Source organism: Vulpes vulpes, chromosome X (assembly GCF_048418805.1).
Source record: "Vulpes vulpes isolate BD-2025 chromosome X, VulVul3, whole genome shotgun sequence".
In the NCBI taxonomy this organism is placed as follows: domain Eukaryota; kingdom Metazoa; phylum Chordata; class Mammalia; order Carnivora; family Canidae; genus Vulpes; species Vulpes vulpes.
Window position 1 is genome coordinate 25451033 of NC_132796.1, and position 22668 is coordinate 25473700.

At 39.5% G+C, this 22668-nt stretch overlaps 1 pseudogene; it reads left to right on the forward strand.

Moving 5' to 3' along the window:
- The window catches only part of LOC112919023 (ubiquitin-conjugating enzyme E2 variant 2 pseudogene), a 40314-nt pseudogene extending 23335 nt beyond the window's left edge, over positions 1 to 16979 (forward strand).
- Positions 16980 to 22668: the final 5689 nt, after the last annotated feature.

Sequence of the window (22668 nt, forward strand, 5' to 3'; positions counted from 1 at the left end):
ATATGTGCAGTGCTTTCAACCAGGGTAGTATTGTCATTTGGGAAAGAACAGTTCATCGAGGGGGCCCATCCCTCAGAGGGCAGGACATTTAGCAGTCAGGCTCTTGCTCTGTAATGACCCTACCCATAGTCATTGTGACAAAAGGCTGTTAGGAAGATAAATATCCCACTATCAAGAGCTACTGGAAGGAAAATTCTACATGTTAAGGTAGGACAGACAGAAAACTAAACTTTTGTCAGAGAGTGGAGCCTAGAAGCACAGAGAAAGAATGATTAAAAGTGACAAATGAAATTTTGAAGATAATTTTAATTAACAATTGTGAAGAAAGCAATTTTTTAATAATAAATTGATTTTTTATTGATGTTCAATTTGCCAACATACAGAATAACACCCAGTGCTCATCCCGTCAAGTGCCCCCCTCAGTGCCCGTCACCCATTCACCCCCACCCCCCACCCTCCTCCCCTTCCACCACCCCTAGTTCGTTTCCCAGAGTTAGGAGTCTTTATGTTATGTCTCCCTTTCTGATATTTCCCCACATATTTCTTCTCCCTTCCCTTATATTCCCTTTCACTATTATTTATATTCCCCAAATGAATGAGAACATACACTGTTTGTCCTCCGATTGACTTATTTCACTCAGCATAATACCCTCCAGTTCCATCCATGTCGAAGCAAATGGTGGGTATTTGTCATTTCTGATGGCTGAGTAATATTCCATTGTATACATAGACCACATCTTCTTTATCCATTCATCTTTCGATGGACACCGAGGCTCCTTCCACAGTTTGGCTATTGTGGACATTGCTGCTAGAAACATCGGGGTGCAGGTGTCCCGGCGTTTCATTGCATCTGAATCTTTGGGGTAAATCCCCAACAGTGCAATTGCTGGGTCGGAGGGCAGGTCTATTTTTAACTCTTTGAGGAACCTCCACACAGTTTTCCAGAGTGGCTGCACCAGTTCACATTCCCACCAACAGTGCAAGAGGGTTCCCTTTTCTCTGCATCCTCTCCAACATTTGTGATTTCCTGCCTTGTTAATTTTCCCCATTCTCACTGGTGTGAGGTGGTATCTCATTGTGGTTTTGATTTGTATTTCCCTGATGGCAAATGATGTGGAGCATTTTCTCATGTGCTTGTTGGCCATGTCCATGTCTTCCTCTGTGAGATTTCTCTTCATGTCTTTTGCCCATTTCATGATTGGATTGTTTGTTTCTTGGCTGCTGAGTTTAATAAGTTCTTTATAGATCTCGGAAACTAGCCCTTTACCTGATACGTCATTTGCAAATATCTTCTCCCATTCTGTAGGTTGTCTTTTAGTTTTGTTGACTGTTTCTTTTGCTGTGCAGAAGCTTCTTATCTTGATGAAGTCCCAATAGTTCATTTTTGCTTTTGTTTCTTTTGTCTTCGTGGTTGTTATCTTGCAAGAAGTTACTGTGGCCGAGTTCAAAAAGGGTGTTGCCTGTGTTCTCCTCTAGGATTTTGATGGAATCTTGTCTCACATTTAGATCTTTCATCCATTTTGAGTTTATCTTTGTGTATGGTGAAAGAAAGTGGTCTAGTTTCATTCTTCTGCATGTGGATGTCCAATTTTCCCAGCACCATTTATTGAAGAGACTGTCTTTCTTCCAGTGGATAGTCTTTCCTCCTTTATCGAATATTAGTTGACCATAAAGTTCAGGGTCCACTTCTGGGTTCTCTATTCTGTTCCATTGATCTATGTGTCTGTTTTTGTGCCAGTACCACACTGTCTTGATGACCACAGCTTTGTAGTACAACCTGAAATCTGGCATTGTGATGCCCCCAGATACGGTTTTCTTTTTTAAAATTCCCCTGGCTATTCGGGGTCTTTTCTGATTCCACACAAATCTTAAAATAATTTGTTCTAACTCTCTGAAGGAAGTCCATGGTATTTTGATAGGGATTGCATTGAACGTGTAACTTGCCCTGGGTAACATTGACATTTTCACAATATTAATTCTGCCAATCCATGAGCATGGAATATTTTTCCATCTCTTTGTGTCTTCCTCAATTTCTTTCAGAAGAAAGCAATTTTAATAGTAGTTTATCACTTAGAGATGAGTAGCTTTTGTTGAAACCAACCTTTGCATAATTCTTGTTAATCACTTTGCCCCCTCAGTTATTGATGATAAAATGCCCTTTACTCCACAAAGCAATCATCAATTTTATTTGTAAATTGACAGTTTTCTACCATTGACTTAAATTTTCTCAGTAAATACAATTTGTTCGAATTCCCCCAAGAACCCCGGCTCTGGTGCTGCAGCTCCTAATACACATCACCCTGTCCTTACATGGCTTGGACTCAAGGAAGTTTCCTGTTGGATTCTTCTCCACATATTTATAGACTAGCCAAGAAATGTCCCACCCTTTCCTTAAAACACACTGTCACGGGCAGCCTGGGTGGCTCAGCGGTTGAGCGCCTGCCTTCGACCCAGGGTGTGATCCCAGAGTCCCAGGATTGAGTCCCACATCGGGCTCCCTGCATGGAGCCTGCTTCTTCCTCTGCCTGTGTCTCTGCCTCTCTTTCTCTCTCTCTCTTTCTCTCTCTCTCTCTCTCTGTGTGTGTGTGTGTGTCTCATGAATAAATAAATAAAATATTAAAAAAAAAAAAAGAGTCACGAACTAATAGCTACAAATGCCGTCACTGTTTCGCCATAACCTCCATATTAGGTCCTGTGGGTTCGGTGTGCCTTGGTCCCTAGCCAGCTCTGAGATGATTTCCTACTCCTTAGCTCTTTGCTTTCCCTTTTGTGCCCCGGCCGCCTTGTAATTACTACCAGTTTGCTCCCACTGGAGGGACCCTGCCCCGGTAGATCCATCTGCCAGGACGCGTTCCTCCTGATCTTCACTTAACCCTGCCTTTTCTCCTTTCAGACCTCAATTCATCTCCTCAGGGAGGTCTCTCTAAGGCCAACATATCTAAACATGTGCTTCCCTCTCCCCCATTCTGTCATTCTCCATAGCCTCGAGCCAGCTCTACTTCTCTTCAGAGAGCTTACTGCCCCCCTGCTATGTGTTGGAGTACTTATCCAATAAAGTCTTTATCAATAACATATTGAGATGGTTAAGGGTGGGCTACCTGGGCTTGAGTCCAGTGCTGTGCCTTCCTACCTGGCGACCTTCGGCAGTTGCTTAACGTTTCATTGTATCTCCTTCAGAGTGCTGCTGCCCCATCTTCCTTGGCATGAAGATATGGCCTACGGAGAAAGCACTTGAAGAGACTATTTACTCCAACTTTCTGTCAAAGAAAATAATATTTGCTCCTCTCTTCTTCTCCTGCATCTCCTCTTCTCTCTTAATTTTATCTGTTTCTTATTACTCAGTCTCAGAAAGGCGAGGAGGAAGAATCACCTTCAGAGCTTTTCGCCATCTTGTGTATGTCCTTTTTATGAGGCTCTTAGGTAGAAAATCTCAGTGATCTTAATTTCACCTCACATCTGCTTTTCTTTCCTTTTTTTTTTTTAAAGATTTTATTTATTTATTTGACAGAGGGATAGAGAGAACACAAGTAGGCAGAGTGGCAGGCAGAGGGACAAGGAGAAGCCCCGAGCCTGATGTGGGACTCGATCCCAGGACCCCGGGATCATGACCTGAGCCAAAGGCAGACAACCAACTGAGCTGCCCAGGTGCCCCTCACATCAGCTTTTCAGTGAAACAGCTCTTCAACTGATTTTCTCTATCATACACTACAAAAAGTGACAATTGTCATTTGATTATTTGACTAATTTCAAGCCTCAACAAATATCTACATAGACCAGCTCTTACATCCTCACAGGTGGTACGTACTGAGAGTAAAAGCTGAGATTGCCAATAAAGTTTAGATTATAGCCTGTGTCCTTACCAAAACTCAGAATATAATTATGCATATAAAAATCAGTGCTCATCAAACAAGCAATCTTACTTGAGTTTTTTAAACATCTAAGGGTATTATTTTTTTGTTTCCAGAAGAAAATTTTTGCTACTATGTATTTTTTAAATGAGTATTTTGGTAAAATTAAATAAATTTAAAACCCAGATTTTCTCAAGCATTTAAGTTCAATTTCAAATCTTATACTCCTTACAGTTCTAAAATTATAAATGATCATTTATACTTACTCTTTGGTGTTCATTAGCTCACATTTAGCGGGTTAAATTACCCTAAACAATTAACCTCAAATACTTAAATTCCCTTAAGAATTTCAACATATCTACCAATTTAATATATCTGATTATTAAAATTCTTTACACAGCTCCCAGTATGACACAATCTTCTTCACTTAAGCAGCTCCTGTGAATCTAATAGAGCAGAAACATTAATAAAGTAAATCAGGTCCACTTACACATTTAAATACTTTTATCAACTTTAAGATTCCTTTATACCTCTCAAGTCAAAGTCACAAGTCTAATGTTGATTAACCATTTCAAATCAAATCATTTCACATGTCAAATTCTCTAGCACATTAGCTTCTTTGAAATGTGTTAACCATCTTAAAAAGCGATAATAACTGAACTGGCAAAAGGTAATCCTAAACTTAACACAAAGTGATATTATTATTGTTTTAATTTCAGTTTCTGCTTTTAGAATTGCAAAGATACAACTATAGGATCTGATATATGACACCATAATTTCAGTTTGTGGTTAGAAAAGTCAATCCAGAACATAGGAGCCCCCTCATACAGTTTTATACTGAGTTTCTTCCCCATTTCAGTCAATTGAGCTAGTCTCTTATCATCTGATCGGATGCCATTTTGTCCTAATACTTTTTTCCTGGCTGGTTATCATCAACAACCACCACTTATCATAATTTTATATTAGACTACATAACATGAATTAGAGTATAATATCTAATGAATTCACTGTACCATATACACTACATGCACAAAAGTAAACTATTTTCATGTTGCCTGGGGAATTTCTATGAGCAGATATATGCTAGTATTAAAAGATAAGATTCTGTTTTAGCTCATGTTCAGTTTCATTTCAGAAATACACTGTTGTCTATTAGTGGATCTTAAAGCAAACAGGATAGCGACAAACCCAGTTTTGAGTTTGATTGAGCACCTTTTTAGAACAAATGAGAAAAATTGATTGAAAGGTATTTTTTAAAAAGGACCTAAAACCAATCGGTGTTCAGGGGATTTCCCATGCAACTTTCCAAGTTGCAAAAAAAAAAAAAGAAAAAAAAAACAGGTTTTAAATTATAGTCCTGCTCATGAAGCTATGAGCAGATGACCAACTTCAATGGCTGGAAACCCAGATTCAAAGTCAACTTCATTTATAGCCCCTCCTTCTTTTCCTTTAAACTGCCTCAACTTGTTGTATTAATGGCATTGTAACTAAAGCCAAAGCTAAAGAATAGAACCGGAGGACAGGAAAAGCAGTTGAATTAACTTTAAAGTACTCTTCATATTATCCTTTAAAATCTTTACTTCTACAAGGAAGAAAAAAGTCTTCAAAGTGGAATGTTATTTAAAAGGAATTTTCAAGTGCAGGCGTTGGCAAAGCTGGCCGAGGGAACTATAGGCAATGAAGTAGCCGGAGGAAGAATGTCAGAACGAGCCTGAGGTTTCCATGTGAAGGCCTTGCTTCCTAATTGTTATTATGCTTACAAGGACATTCTGTAAAAAGAAAAATGAACGAACGCCTTGTTCAACACCTGCTGTAAAAAGATGCTGGAACTCTGTGGCTTGCTTAAATCATTTTTTTTCCAGAAACAAATTGCCGAACAAGCCCTAGGCCATTTAATTTCCAAATACCAGTAATTAAAATGAGTAACATCGTCAGAATTTGGCAGGGCCACAGCTTTCCTTTCCCTTTTCATTTTCACATAAATTTCAGTGAAGGTCAGATTTGTTGAAGGGAGGAGAGGGGGCGAAGCCTGCCGGCCGCGTGCTCATGGGAGGTTAAAATATGACTCGTTCACAGTGTCCCTCATAGTTCAGGACTTAATGGTCCTTGACGGGGATAACCTAGAAGTTCATTTTACTCTGTGTCCCAAAAGCAGTCATTGTCAATGTAATCTTTCTTGTGGGCTGAAAGATATTGTCAACAAATGATCTGACTTTCAATAGCAGTTGACCAGCAGTGCCTCAGATCCAAAACCTCATGAATGTGGATCCTTGTTGATCTGTTTCCTACTCATAGCAGTACAGATATTTATTCGGGTTTCCTTTCATTTTGGGGTTTTTTTGGCTTTATTTCTTATACAGGTCATTTTTACCTATTTCTCCCTAAAAACCAAACTTTTTAAGGTGATAGCTAGGTCTTGTTCTGGGAAAGATGGGGTGCAGCAGTGCAGAGAATGTGTGCCCTGGTTGCAGTCCATTTCTCAGCTGAGCACTGCTACTTCCTAGATGGGCACACTGGGGTACCTGTCTCACCACACTTGGCCTTATTGCCTAATCTGTGAAGGGGAAAGATTAAAACTTGCCTCAGTGAAAATCCAAGGACATGGAGCATGTGAGGCAGATTGACTTTGCTGAAGGATAACCTGAGTCTCATTCCCACAACAGAGTCATCGTGGATAAGCAAATAAGATTTTTCCTTTTCTAGTCTACCCCACCCTAAAGAGAGCAGTGAAGTCCAAGCTCCTGGAAGTGTGGGTTCTCCTCACCCAGCTGAGAGTAACAGGCATGGACCTTCAGAATGCCAGCCACCTGGGTTGTTCTCCACAGGGGCCCTGCTGGAGAGGATGACTCTCGTAATCTATGGAAGCTAGACGGTAAATGCCAAGGACATGAGCATCATCAAGGACCTTGAGTGGTAGAGCCTGTTGGGAGGGACATTGCAGTAGAAGGGCTGCAATCTGTTGGAAAGCCTCTAATAATGGAAAATGTGGGAATAGAGGACAAAAGGACCAGTCAGAAAAGAGCTCATCTGAGGCAGGAGAAAGAACACATGGAGACAATGTATTTGTCACATAGCATGGAGGACATCCTGATAGACCATTGCAGACAAATGGACAGCAAGACGGAGATCTACCTGGTTTTCTCCATTTGAGCCCCAGGAAACCAAAAACTCCAAAGAAATAGAAAATATAGAGTGGTTAAACCCAGTTCTTTGTGTTCTTGAAAGGATGAGTCTATAAGTGGGCAGATGGAGAGTCTCTTCACTCTTGGATGGTTTCTGATCACGAATCTTACAATACAACTTGAGAGCTGTTTCTTGTCCAATTATTTCTGATCTGATCCACAAGGAGATGAAAGATGATAAACAGAGCACAATGAACACGGAAAAGAACTAGGTGAGGAGTGAGGCTGCTGGGAATTTCATGGCCTACGTCATCTTCCCACGCCTCACTAGTCTGCAGAAATGTGGTTGCCTTGACAATAATAATGGATTTTCTAGCCCTGACCCACTTTTCCAGGACATTTAGGAAAACCCAAGAGAGTAATGTACTCAAGAGCAAGTTCATTCCCAGGTTATCACAAAGCTTTGCCAGGAACATGATATTCTGGGTGGAAAAGAGCATGGGGCTCCTTCCCCTCTGTTGAATTGGGTTCTGCAGCAGGGTTATTCCCGGTCCATATGTTTTGAGTTTAATGAAATAGCTTTCTCAGCTTTTACTTAGAGCGTTCTTTCACTTCAGCATTTACCTAAGTGTCCAAGTGACTGGAGAAATGGATTCAAGCAAAAGGCGGAATGTTTCTCTTCCCTCAGAGGACATAAGATGAGAATAAGCTTGTAACAGATACTGTCAGTGCCCTCTTAGTGTCCCTGGAACTTTCTGTAGGTTGCTGTAGATGTCCAGCTACCCAAATCCATATCCCTGTGCCTAAGGATGTGCCCAGTGCTAAGGAATGCACACCTCCTGGGAGCAGCCCTCAGCCCTTGATTCTCAAGATAGGTGTGTAAACTTCTCAGCTCTCATACTTCATGTGTTGTGTACTATTTTCCAGAGGAATTCTGCTCCAGGATTCCCCTGGGGCAGTTGGCTTCATGTATTGGTTACCTCCCCTGCCCTGTCTCATGACCCCATTCTTCTACCAACGTTATCTGTACCTCCCAATTAAGCTCCTTGAATTTGGATCCTTCCCTCAGGTCCTGAATCTGGAAAAATACCGAGACAAGAATCTTCAAATAAATTCTCTCCCAAGAAGTTTCTAGCAACTCCTACAAATAAATGACTCTTTGGTCATCCCAACTCATTAGAAGCATTCAGATATGTCTGTGCCACAACAGTAGGCACACACTGAGATCCTTCCCAGGACACTTCCATGGCAGGATGACCCCACCAGTTCACCAGTCATGATTGAATTCTTCCTCAACTCAAGCCGTAACTCATCCTCCTTTACCTATACTACAGCCCAAATTGCTTTTTATTAAATTTTGGCTTTATTGAAATATAACTGACAAAATTGGAAGGTATTTAAAGTGCACGTCGTGGTGATTTTGATATATGTAACTATTGTGAAAGGATCTCCCCCCCATCTCATTAAGTAGCTCATCCATTGCCTCATAGATTGATCTATTTTCATTTTGAAGAAAATATTTAAGTTCTACTCTCTTAGCAAATTTTATTTACACAATGGTGTTATCAATCAAATTGCTTTAAGCAAGAAGTAACAAAAGGATTTTTAGTTTGCAATGACAATTCAGTTATTAGGATCTTCTATAGTTGTTCAAAGCCCCAGAGCATTGAGAAGTGAAAATAACGTACTATGGAAGGCAGCAATGATAGAAATAGTCATTATCCAAAATTATGATTTCCACAAATATTTTTCTCTTGACTATTTATTCTGATCCCACGTAAGTAAACTTTGTTCCTTGCTTACTTACTGGGCATGAGATAGGGGTCTTAGGAATGAGAGAGGTTAGATTTTCAAATAAATATTTGAAAAATGAGAAGTATTTTACCTTAAAAATGGACTTTTGTGGGGGATCCCTGGGTGGCTCAGCAGTTTTAGCACCTACCTTCAGCTCAGGGTGTGATCCTGGAGTCCCGGGATCCAGTCCCACATCGGGCTCTCTGTGTGGAGCCTGCTTCTCCTCCCTCTGCCTGTGTCTCTGCCTCTCTCTCTCTCTCTCTCTCTCTCTCTCTGTCTGTCTGTCTCTGTCTCTCATGAATAAATAAAATCTTTAAAAAAATGGACTTTCAAATAAAGACATTTCAGGAGAACACTATTCTTTCAATACCCATAGCCTTGGTAGTTTTTATATGTGTTTTTTCATATGTGTTTTCATATGTGTAATTTCATATAGTGTAATTATTTGAAACATGGTCGATTTGAAAGCCTCTCATTTACTTGTTCACTCTTAACCTTTCCTCAAAAATGAAAAATCAGGCAAATATAATTTAGGTACAAAAACTCCATGTTATTTTTTAACTTCTAAATAGAAGGGAAAATCACAAATTAAATTACTAAAATGCTCCCTACATAAATCTCTCCATGTAGAAATAGAGTAGAAAAGTTACCTTTTCAAGATGTGGTAAGCAGAACCTTAAAATGGCTTCCAAGAGTCCCACCTGTTGGTGTATACATCTTTATAATCCTTGAGTGTGCGTGGAATCTGTGAACATAATGGGATGTGACTCCCCTAGTTAGGAGACTGAACCCCCATGATTCAGTTGACTTTGAATTAATCAAAAGGGAAATTATCTCTGGTGGGCCTGACCTAATCAGGTGAGTCTTTACAGGAAAGATCTGGCCCTTCCTGAAGTCCTAGAGATTTAAAGTGTGAGAAAGATTGTTCTTCTGCCCTCAAAGAAGCTACGAGTCCTGTTGTGAAGTGGCCTGTGGAGGAGGTGACATGATAAGAACCTGAGTGGTCTGTAGGACCTGAGAACCATCCCTGGCTGACAGAAAGCAAGAAAACAGAGATCTCAGTAAGGAAATGAATTTTTCCAACAACTTGGCAAAGATTCAAAGAGAAACCTTCCCCCATCAAGCTTCCACATGGGGACATAGCTCGCCAACGTCCTGGTTTCAGCCTTTGAAGACCCTGAACAGAGGACCCCAGCTAAAATGTGCCCGATTCCTGACCTGTGGAAACTAGGAGGTAATAAATGTGTGCTACTTTAAGCTGCCAAGTTTGAGGTCATTTGTTAAGTAGCAATATATAACCAATGCACAAAATTTCCTTTGAAATTGATTTTCAGGGTCAGTCTATTATATTAAAGGCCTGTAATCCCCTGCATAAATTTTTTGCACCTCAAAAGACACCATCAAGAGAATGAAAAGACAACCTACAAACTGAGGGGGAAATATCTGCAAATCATATGACTCAAGGAGACTTGTACCCAGAAGATTTAAAGAACTCTAGAACACTTCAATAATAAAAAGCCCAGTAACCCAATGAAAAATGTGCAGAGTCTGAAGAGATATTATTCCAAAGAAGATAGACGGAAGGCCAGTAAGTAAACGAAATGCTGCATAACATTATTAAGCATCAGGAAGATGCAAATCAAAAACACAATGAGACTTCACTCTCTATCTGCTGGGAGAGCTCTAGTAAAAAGAGGACAGAAGACATTTGAACCCTCCTACACTGCTGGTGAACGTGTAAAATGGTGCAGCCGTTTTGGCAAACAGTCTGGTAGGCCCTCAGCAATCCCACTCCAAGGAAACTACACAAGACAGATGAAAACCTGTCCACACAAAAACTAGTATATGCATGTTCATAGCAGCATTATTCATAATAACAAAAAATGGAAACAGTCCAAATATCCATCAGCTGATGAGTAAATTGGGGTCTATCCATACAATGAACTAGTATTTAGCAATAAAAAGGAATAAAGTACTGATGCCTGCTACAACATGCTAAGTGAAAGAAGCCTATCATAAAAGGCCACATAGGGACACCTGGGTGGCTCAGCGGTTGAGTGTCTGCCTTCGGTTCAGGGCGTGATCCTGGAGTTCCAGGATCGAGTCCCCCATCGGGCTCCCTGCATGGAGCCTGCTTCTCCCTCTGCCTATGTCTCTGCCTCTCTCTCTGTGTGTCTCTCATGAATAAATAAATAACATCTTTAAAAAAAGAAAAGGCCATATATTGGGGCACCCAGTCTCAGTCAGCTAAGCATCTGACTCTTGGTTTCATCTCAGGTCATGATCTCAAGGTCATGGGATCAAGCCCTGAGTGGGGCTCTGTGCTGGGTGTGGAGCCTGCTTAAGTTTCCCTCTCTCTGTCTCTGCCCCTCCCCCACCCTACCCACTGACTCCCACTCCCACTCTAAAAATAAATAAATAAATAAATATCACATATTGGGGCACCTGGGTGACTCAGGCAGTTAAGCATCCGACTCTTGATCCCAGCTCAGGTTTTGATCTCAGGGTCATGTGTTTGAGCCCCATGTTGGGCTCCACTCTGGGCCTGGAGCCCACTTAAAAAAATAGAAAATAAAAAAGACCACATATTGTATGATTCTATTTATATGAAAAGTCCAGAAGAGGCAAATCTATATAAATAGAAAATACATCATTGTTTAGTTGGGGTGAGGGATGGGAAAGGGGCATGGCTATTAAAAGTATAGAGATTCTTTCGAGAAAAATGGAAATATTCTAAAATTAGATTGTCATGATGATTGCTTATCTCTGTAAATATAGTAAAAATTGTTGAGCTGTACACTTAAATGAATGTTATGGCATGTACATTATATTTCACTAAGCTGTTTTTATTGAGGCTAGTTTCTTCTTTGTTTTGCTGGGGTCATGCTAGGAGAGCAAGAGTTCTATAATAATGAAACCAAAAAAAAAAAAAAAAAAGGAAAAAAAAGCCAGTCCCGTGATAGGCATAAGTCAGCGACCAGATTTTATATGCTTTCTGATGGTATTGGAAAGGCAGCACGGCAGAGGGAGAAGCCACACTCATGAAACAGTGAGTTTGCTTATCTTTGCCCATTTTCTCACTAGCTTGGGAACCTCTCTGACTTGGACTGGATAAATTCCCAGTCACTCACAATTCTAAATGTTCTGTTCAGCCTAATGATTTATACAAAGATAATCACTAAAATGACATTTGAAGTATCCAAGTATGCCAAGATATCACTGAAAAATGTTCTTATCTTCTTTAAATGAAAGAATTCATTTAATCCAAAAGTGTGACCGAGAATGACCTCAAACATTTCACAGTACCTTTTCTGTGTTACTTGTCTTAAGTTTAATGCTAATGTGAGATCAGGATTTCATGCAAACTACCACTTAGATCGGAAGCCCAATTATTTGCCTTAGTTTTCCTAATCCCAATTTTGTTCTTATTCTCTAACTAAATTATTTTCAGGCTGTTTTTCATTTACCTGTTCTGAAAGCTCAGAAATGAGGAAAAGAAAGAACACAAACCAGTTTAATGCAATGAAAAAAAATTTCGGGTGCACTTAGAACATCTAAATGGCTTTCCACTTTCCTTGGTCACTAAATACTCACAAGGTCTTAGTCTATTAGTTACTAAGGTAACTCAAAGCTGGCAATATGTTGACATACCTTTCAAGGCCAACAGATTTTTCAGTATTTCACAGATAATGTCACATTAACCTCAAACTTGGCCTTTTCCCAAAAGAAAAATGGTTGTTTGAATGAATCTGTTACAATTTTATTTTTTGTTTTTTTTTTAAAGGAGCTTTTTGCTCACTTCCCTTCAGCTCAGGTATCATTGATTCTGTTTTTAGAATAACATAATAGTACAAGTCAGATATCTTTATTGATGCCTGCAGTAAACCACTCATTTGCCCCTTTTGCCAGATACTCACAGCCTGAGTCAGAATCTGTGTAGTCATCCAAATGGTGCTCAAAAGAGAGGACATCCTTTCATTTACCCAGACAGCCCCACAAAGATATTCCTGGTGTAGGGACACCTGGGTGGCTCAGTGGTTGAGTATCTGCCTTTGGCTCAGGGCGTGATCCTGGAGGCCCCGGGATCGAGTCCCACATTGGGCTCTCTGCATGGAGCCTGCTTCTCTTCCCTCTTCCCATGTCTCTGTCTCTCTCTCTGTCTCTCATGAATAAATAAATAAAATCTTTAAAAAAAATAATATTCCGGGTATAAATCAAGGCAAAGAGGATGTCTTTAGGATAGAAATGGACAGTCTTCTTGCCTTTTTTGCCATTAATCATGGTGTATAAATTCACATGTGCAAAGTAGGATTTTCTGTCCTCATGTTGAGAATGAGAAGTTGTAGCCAGGAATCTAGTGTATTCCTCTCATAGCCCATCATTACAGTGGGAAGGCAGATGTGCTACCTGGTGTGTCTAAGAATCAGCTGCTAGTCAAATTTACTCACGGCACTCACTGAAAGGAAAAAAATATGGTGAAGAGAATTAGTCTTTTCCAAAGAACCCAAATTAATAGTAAGACAAATGTAAATTTGAGCAGATAAATTAAATATTAACAAAATCTAATATACTGACAGCAGATGATCTCTCTGTTTAACAATGTATATACTTAAGAAACATTTGAGATAATGTACATATAATAAATCTGATCCAAGAAAATGCCAGTATCTAAAATCATGGTAGTGTTCAACCATTTGCAAACCCCCGCCTCTGCCACCCGCCGCCCAAACACATAAATCTTGATATTTGTGGTGGTGAATTCCTTCTTCTTCTAAAGTTCTTCTTGTTCTTGGAGATTAAGTAGTTCTTGGGAGCTCTGAAATGTATTTACTTTCAGGGGCATCTGGCTGGCTCAGTCAGCAGAGCATGTGAGTTTTGACCTTGAGTTTGTGAGTTCAAGCCCCATTGGGTTAGAGATGACTTAAAAAAATTGTTTTTAATTTATTTACTTTCAGTTTAGTGAACTTCAGGTATCCTTAAACTTGACCTTATTTACTTAGATTCTATTTTTAAAATATTTCTGAATCTTGCCAGTTATATCAAGTTCATATTGAATTCATCAAAGGGGTTAATAAAATGACTCTGAATAAAATATTTTCTCTAAAGCGATAGTGTGCTTTCCAGTTTAGCCCTGTAATAGTTAAAATGCTAAACTAGCACTATAGTCAATTCAGTGATTTATTTACTTATGTAACTTCTCACTTAAAGTTTGCTTTATTAAAACTAATTTTTATTATTTCCCTGTGGCAATCTAAACTTTGAAGAGTGGGGAAATTATCCACCCTATGCATATTTTGTACTAGATTATTAACATCCAGTTATGTTGTAGTTGATTTAAAAGTGTTGAAAAACAAATGAATGTTTTGCTTACTGCAGAAAAGCTTGTCATTGAAAATTCAATGTTAGTGAATACCCCATTTCTGTATTCATGATTATAAGAATACCAATTTGCATGGCACTTTAGGATAACTAATGAACAGTGTAAGATTAGAAGTTGGAGGTTACTTTAAGTCATAATACTTTTCAAGAAACATTTTGTAGCTAATAATCCTGTATTATGTACTTGAAAGTTGCTAAGAGAATAACTCTTAAATGTTCTTACCACAAAAAAAGAATTAGTAATTGTGTGACACATGGAGGTGTTAGCTAATGCCATGGCAATAATCATTTTGCAATATGTAAGTGTATCAAATCAACACATTGTCTACCTTAAGCTTACACAATGCTATATGTCAGTTGTATCTCAGTAATAAAGCCAGCAAAAAGAAATATTTTGTTTGTTGAAGTCCACTGTGAACAATGTAAAGTTTGAAAACAGAATCAACAGAATAAAAAGCTGTAAGACAAAGAATTGAGTGCATTTTTTCATAGTTGCATATTCAGGTTTGTCTAGGTAAAAATAACTTCTTTGGTGTTTCCCCATTTTAGCTGGGGTTTTTTTCTGCTTATTTGTAGTTTGTTTTGTCTCACTTATGTTAATGAAATTCTAGAAGGGCAGCCAAATGTCATGAAGCTTTATTTCATCACCTAACCCTTCGGTTTTTTAAAACTAGGTTCAAAATTCAATTATGATCACATAGATTGTTGTCAAATAAGCTGCCTTAAATAGAATCAAATATTAACTGTAACATAGGAAAATGTAAAAACATTTGGAAAGGAACAATGCTTGGAAAAGTTCTAAAATGTAAGAAATAATCTGATAATATAATTGAAATTATGTTTTCACATACTGAAAAGATAATAAATAGCCTTTGCCTTGTCAGGTTTTATTGAAGAGGTGATACACTGAGAGTTTGTTTTCTCTGTTTTTGAGCTGTATATAACTTTTGATTCTTTATATTTTCACTGAATATATTTAACATGTAACACTAAATTTAAGGTATATGTTACTTTCATACATTTATAGATTGTAATATGATTGCTATTGTAGTGACATTTATCACATTATATAATAACAGTAAAATATTGTTTATATTCATGATACTGTGCATTAGATCTCTGTAGCTTATTTACTATTCATTCCATGTTTGTACCCTTAAATAGTATCAGTCATATCCCCCACCCCTCTCCTTATGGTAACTATTATTCTACTCTGTTTTTACAAGTTTGAGTTTTTTAGATTCCACGTATAAGTGATATCATACAGTATTTGTTTTTCTCTGTCTGACTTACCTCATTTAGCATAATGAGCTCTCTGTCCATCCATGTTGTCACAAATGGCAGGGTATCCTCCTTTCTCGTGGCTGAATAATATTCCATTGTGTATAGATACCACTTTTTTTTTATCCATTTATCCATTGGTAGGCATTTAGTTGTTTCCATATCTTGGTCTGATTCTTTTCAAATTAAGAAACTTTCCCTTAAATATTTCACTACCATTGCTTTACTCAAGAAGAACAAACACTGTAATATATTAGAAGGAATGGGATAAACCCTTAAAGTCAATTCATCCAGTCTGAGAAAACCTAGTCGTATATGGCCAGTTATACTATCAGAGAAGCAGATAATAACTGAATCACAAATACTTTATCATTTACTCAAAGCCTAGCACTGTGGCAGGAGTTGATGAGTACAAGGCAATTATTAGACATTTAAAGGAAATGTAACCTTATTTTGTAAGTAGGCTAGTCAAGCAGGATATATTGATGACATAATCATGCTTAATCTTTCCTTCTAAACCATAAACTACTTAGGATCTGGGATTGGTTCTTATTCAACTCCTTATTCTTCATAACTGGTATCACTGAATCCTGGATTCAGAATGTGAACAGATGAAGGAACAAAAACCAGACTTTTTCTTCTTGACAATTTAGTGTAAATCCTGGTAAGAAAGACTCCCATGATTATGATTTCTCTAAACTGCCCTGCTTGTCCCTACTATCCCTCATAATCAGCTAAATTTCTCTACATAAAACAGAAGAGACTGACTCTCAGCTGTTTTCTGTTAAAAAAAAAAAAAAAGTTATCTTACTCATGTGGTGACCTCTCATGATTTTCTAGCCTTTTGTGGCTTTTGTGTGCTTTAATGAAGACCCATACATATGCATTGTTTCCTTCAAAACCATTGTTATGAAAATATTCTGAATCTATAAAAGCACTTTCTAGTTCCTTTCCACCCTTGGAAGCCAGCCACTTTTTAAAAAAGATTTTATTTATTTATTCATGAGAGACACACACACAGAGAGAGAGAGAGAGAGAGAGAGAGAGAGAGAGAGATAGGCAGAGAGAGAAGCAGGCTCCTTGCAGGGAGCCCAATGTGAGACTTGATCCCGGGACCCCAGGATCACATGCTTGGCTGAAGGCAGGCACTCAACCACTGAGCCACCCAGGCATCCCGGAAGCCAGCCACTTTTAACGTTAGTTACAGTAATCAAGATTCTTGGTTCAAATTATTTTTTGAAAATTGCACTCCTGGTGTTGGGGGTAGGAGAAGATGGCAATCTCCACGGACAAATTATGAAAACAGAATACATAGCCTGAAAGTAGAATATGGACCTAAATATCCAGGAGCCCCTCTATCAGTTAGATTTGTAACCAAAATTAATATGAATGGAATTAATAATTCCAGTATAATGGTGGATGCACAGAGCATACCAGTGTTGGCAAAATAGCAAAATATAACATTAAAGTTGTACTTCAGGAGCTAAGATGTCTAGTGATGTCCAAATATAGGAAGTTTCCACAGCCACCAGAAGGACAAACACAGAACAACTAATTTTAGTGGATCTCAAACTTGTCTTAAACCAACAATCTTCTACTTGTGTTAATGTCTTGATTAAATATCACAGTGCAGGGCAGGGCAGCCTGGGTGGCTCAGCGGTTTAGCACCACCTTTGGCCCAGGGCGTGATCCTGGAGACCCGGGATTGAGTCTCACGTCAGGCTCCCTGCATGGAGCCTGCTTCTCTCTCTGCCTGTGTCTCTGCCTCTGTGTGTGTGTGTGTGTGTGTGTGTGTCTCATGAATAAATAAATAAAATATTTAAATATATATATATATATATATTTCACAGTGCAGAGTACCCATACATTAAGTAAAAGAATTCCAGCTGGTAAACATGACCTGGACATTGGTAAGAATATATTTAAAATATATACACCATTGTGTTTTCAGTTTACAGGAGGAAAAATGCAGCACAATTTTCCTTCCTCTTGTTGAGACACCGTCACTTAAGCATAAACTCGGAGTACTCAAAATAGAATTCAGGTTTACAAAATGAAAGCCTGGGAGAAGAGTCAGATTACTATAGAAAAGTAAAAAAAAATCTCAAGAAGGGAAAATAGGCATGCTTTATCCATCTTGCTTCGTGAAAGAGCTTCAGTTGAGATTGTCTAAAGTAGCAGGTACAATGAATATTGCGACAAATTGTGAATGTTTGAAGCGGTATGAGTGCTGACTACTAGTAGTATCATAAATATGTTCAGAATTGTTTTGATGCCTGTATTTTATAAGAAAAAATGTTGTGGAGGAGGTCGATGAATTTCTGTTAAAAGCCATTCCTTTGTGTTACATGTAATAGCGTAAATATTGGTTTACAGTCTTCATTTGACAAACCATGCATTTAAGTGAAATCAGCACAAAGGAAATAGGTGTACAGATATGTGATTTGGAGATTAAAGTGAGTCTTAAAATGTGGACAAAATGTGGAATGTGTCCTCAGGGGGGAAAATTGCACTCTTTAGTTGGCCAGTTGCACAATAAAGTTCATCATGTCAGTTTTGACTGCTTATTTGGGACAATATATCCTTTTACTCATAAAGCATTTAAAAATTTTGAGAAAGATAAGCACAGGAGGGAGGGGAAAATGTTAGTTGTCTAGTTCTGATCAGTTGAAATGGTAATAGGAAAAAAAGGCAACTGTGATTACTTAAGATTCTGGGGGGAAACAAAACTGCTTAACCAACATGTTCAACTCAAGAGCTCCAGAGGAAAAAGAACCCTTGTCTTTGACAAGGGTGCTCCCAGATCCATCCTTGAATTTTTGATCCCTGAGGGAGTCTAGTTGACATTTTGTCTTGGAACTTTAAATACTTTGTATTCACGTTCTGGCAAAGCCCTTTATTAGAACTTTTCCTTACTGATGCCTGGTCATTTGGTTGCCCTCTCCCCAAATTTCTAGATTCTTCTGTGAATGCCTACAAGTCATCATATTGCCAATATGAAGTTTATTAAGAGAAACCAGCTCACTTCTACTCTTGTCACTCTTCAGAAGCCAGCTGATCAATTGTAAAATAGTAAGAGTAGCTACCATTATTGCATGCCTAATTTGTTCTAGTACAGTAGTAGGCATTCTATACATGTTTCTTAATGATAGAGAGCAGTCATTTTATTCAGTAGAAGTATGTACACCTTTGTTCTGCAGTAGGTTATCTGGCCCAACATGTAAGAATCCATAAATACTTGAGGTTAAGATTTCACAGCTTTGTAACTGGTTTTGTTTGCTCCTCCATCCACAGACCAGGACACACACATTTCACAACTGTGGAAAGAAAAGCCTCATGTGTGCTGTCACCAGTGGCCTGAGGCCTCAGTTTTATTCTTTATTCTAGCTCTAAGATGGACCCCTAGGGAAGGTTATAAAAATTGTAATATTGAAAGTCGAGAAGGGGTTATTGTTTAGTAAATCCCTGCCCCAGGGAAGGAATAGATGGAGCCTCAGTGGATGTCTTCCTTCCTTACACAGTTCACTATGTTACAGAGAGTATGGTCACATACCGCCCGTGTATGTGCCATAGCATCGCAAGGGACATGTGAACCCCAGTGGGATCACTTCCTTCCTGGAAAGAATGTTGGTTGGTGTTGTTGAGATTGCCCGGTCTAGTGCTTTAGCACCCAGAGTACTGCCACAAATGTACTGGGTCACTTCAGGATGTTGGCTCCCTTTTAGGGGGCCACTATTTGGCAATACATAAAAACAAAGGGATGCAGGGTGCCTGGGTGGCTCAGTGGGTTAAGTGGGTTAAGCACCTGCCTTCAGCTCAGGTCACAATCTCAGGGTTCTGGGATGGAGCCCCATATCAGGCTCTCTGCTTCTCCCTCTGCTCCTCCCCCCCTGCTAGTGCGCTTGCTCTCTCCCTCTCTCGCTCTCTTTCTCTCTCTGTCTCTCTCTCTCTCTCTCAAATAAATAAAATCTTTTTAAAAATGGAAGGATTCATTTAGGCTTCTCTTCAAACTAAATAATCCATGAACAAAACTCTGAGAAATTGTTTCACTAAATATATCATCACTACTAACACCATAACCTCTAAGGTGATTCCAGTCAGAAAAGAAACTAAGACACTATAGCCCTACAAATGCAGGCAGATTTAAGAAAGTAATGGTGGCCCTCATTCTGCAACTGTATCCTATGTGCAAAGAGTGGGTTCTGTGAACCAGACCATACCCCTCCTCCAGAAGTTGAGCAGCAGCTGTACCCAGGCCCTAGAGCCTGGCACAAAGACCAGCCATCCTTATCCCATAAAGTCACAGCAACCTTCACCCTCAACACTTCTTACTATCTCTCCCCTCTTCCTCAGATTAGAAGAAAGTGGTATTTGTAGTTATCTGTGATCTAAATGTGGGTGAAACTTTGTTGTTGCTGCTAAACTGTTTTGCTCTCTGGCTCAGTACTTGTGCCCAAACCCCACAGTCCTGTCTAGCAGAAGACCTATGTTTAAAGTCTCCTATTTGTGAAATAATATGTGAAAGTAGTGAGATGGTGTCCATTATTTAACAACTGTCTCCTCACCCTGGAATAAGTTTCTTTTGTAAAGGATTGACAGAACCCGAACTGTAAATACGGTGAATGGAGCAATACCATGTCACTGACTGCAGGGACTTGTCCCTTTAACCTCTTGAACACACAGACACACAGTGGGTGATGTGCTTGAGGTTTAGAAGTAAAATCTTTGGTTTCATCCTCAAATGCCATGATTTATAAAACATTTAGCTTTCACACTGCTAGCAGGTAAAGGTCACCTACCAGTATTTTTATTTTTTTCTAATGGTAAAATGATATATATTTGTTCCAGGAAATCTGGGAAATTCGGAAACATACAGAGAATGCGAAGCTAGCGTATTATCCAATTAACCACAGAAAATCACCATTAATATTCTAGTGTATTCCTTTTTTTGTTGTTGTTTTAAATTTCCTTTAACACGTTGATTCATTCATTCATCAACTATCACAGTTTTCAACCTGAGCTACACATTTGGATCACCTGGGGAATTTGAAAAATGCTGATGTGGGGGGTCCACTCTCCTGATTCTAATTCAGTTGCTTGGGATAGGGCATGAGCTTCAAGATTTTTTTTAAATAAGCTCTTAGCCCAGCATAGAACTCTCCATGGGACTTGGACTCATGACCCTGAGATCAAGACCTGAGCTGAGATAAAGAGTTGGATGCTTAACTGACTGAGCCACCCAGACACCCCTAGGCATCAAGATTTTTTAAAAGATTTTATTTATTTATTTATTTATTTATTTATTTATTTATTTATTCATGAAAGACACAGAAGACAGAGACACAGGCAGAGGGAGAAGCAGGCTCCTCGCAGGGAGCCCAATGTGGGACTCGATCCCCAACTCCAGGACCATGCCCTGAGCCAAAGGCAGACGCTCAATTGCTGAGCCATCCAGGTGTCCCAGCATCAAGATTTTTATAAAAGATTTATTTATTTGAGACTGGGGAGGGACAGAAGGAGAGAATCCCAACAGACTCCCTGTGAGCACAGAGCCTGATGTGGAGCTCAATTTCAGGACCCTCAGATCATGACCTGTGCTGCAATCAGGAATCAGACACTTAACCAACTGAGCCACCGAGCTGCCACGGCCTCAAGATTTGTTTTAAGTATTCTTCCTAGATGACTCTAATGTGCAATCAAGATTGAAAAAACACTGATTCATCAGATTTCTATGATGTACCTGACATTGCTTGGCATAGAAATGACAAGAAGATGTAGAATGCCCCAAGAACCTTAATTCTTGTGGAGGGATAGACAAATGAAGGAACAGTTTGGGGAACCTAAAATAAATATTATAATGGAGGACTCTACAAAAAACTGTAGAGAAGCACAGGAAAAGGAACCCTTTACTCCGTCTTGAAAAGTCAGGACAAACATTTCAGAGAGTAAGGCAGGCAGACAAATGAGGTGAGCATTCCAGTTGTAGAAGCATAGGAGAGCATAGAGTGCTTCAAAACTCCAGGTGCTTAAACTGTTTGTAGATAATGCTGGGTATGTAGGCAGCAGGCAGGTCCTAAAGGATCTCGTCGGTATTGAGAATGATGGGCAGCCCTTGAAAAGTTTTGAGCAGGTTAATGACGCAATTACCTCTGTGTCTAACTCACTTGTCTCTGGCGTCGATGTGGATTTAAGGGCCTGGGGAGACCAGATGCAGCAAGACGAGACCCAAGTCTCTAACAAAACTGCAAGAGAGCAAGCATGACTCTTTCTGACTCCCGAAGAAGTCTCCTAGAGATTCGTGGTTATCACAATATCTTGCACTTGAATTCTAGGCAGTCATGGTAAAGCTTTCTTCTGTTTTTCAGAAACAAAATTCTTTTCAAAGCCTAATGCTTTGTTCCTGGGGATCAGCAAGGATCCCAATAGGAAGTATAACTTATCCCCATGTAGTTCAAAACTAAGAGATCTTAATACAGAGTTGAGGGGAAAATGAGGCATGCTGAGGCACCCAGAGTCTAGCAGCAGTGGAAAGTCATTGCCACTTCTAAGGCTGAAGGGGAAGAGGGCGAAGCAGACACTAGTGAGAACCAGAATCGAGGAAGAGACGCTGCCAGCAGGTATGGACCTTGTTCTCTTTCTTCCCCCAACCTCTGACCTACCAATGACTCCCATTGGCCAAACCCAACTTGAAGCCATTCATAAGGAAGCACAGGAGATTTCATTCAGAGTGGTCAGACTCCTGGGAGCATCACGAAGGTCAGAAAAGGACAGAGAATGCATCCAAAGGCCAACGGAGAAGAACGAGCCTGTGGATGAACATGATTTCATAGCAAAAAGATCTTAGATATGACCTCCCTCCAATATTCAGTAGATGCCTAAGGAAAATCATGGTAGACTGACAACAACACATCCCCGGGCAATAAAACAGGAACCCTCTTCCCATGAACCAGACTACTATTTTCCCTCACTCCACCCTTCTTCAATTATCAAATGTTAAATTATAAATTCAAGCTTTTTTTTAATTTTTTTTTAATTTTTTATTTATTTATGATAGTCACAGAGAGAGAGAGAGAGGCAGAGACACAGGCGGAGGGAGAAGCAGGCTCCATGCACCGGGAGCCTGATGTGGGATTCGATCCCGGGTCTCCAGGATCGCGCCCTGGGCCAAAGGCAGGCGCCAAACCGCTGCGCCACCCAGGGATCCCAAATTCAAGCTTTTTATTAGCCTACAAGTCAGGGTAAAG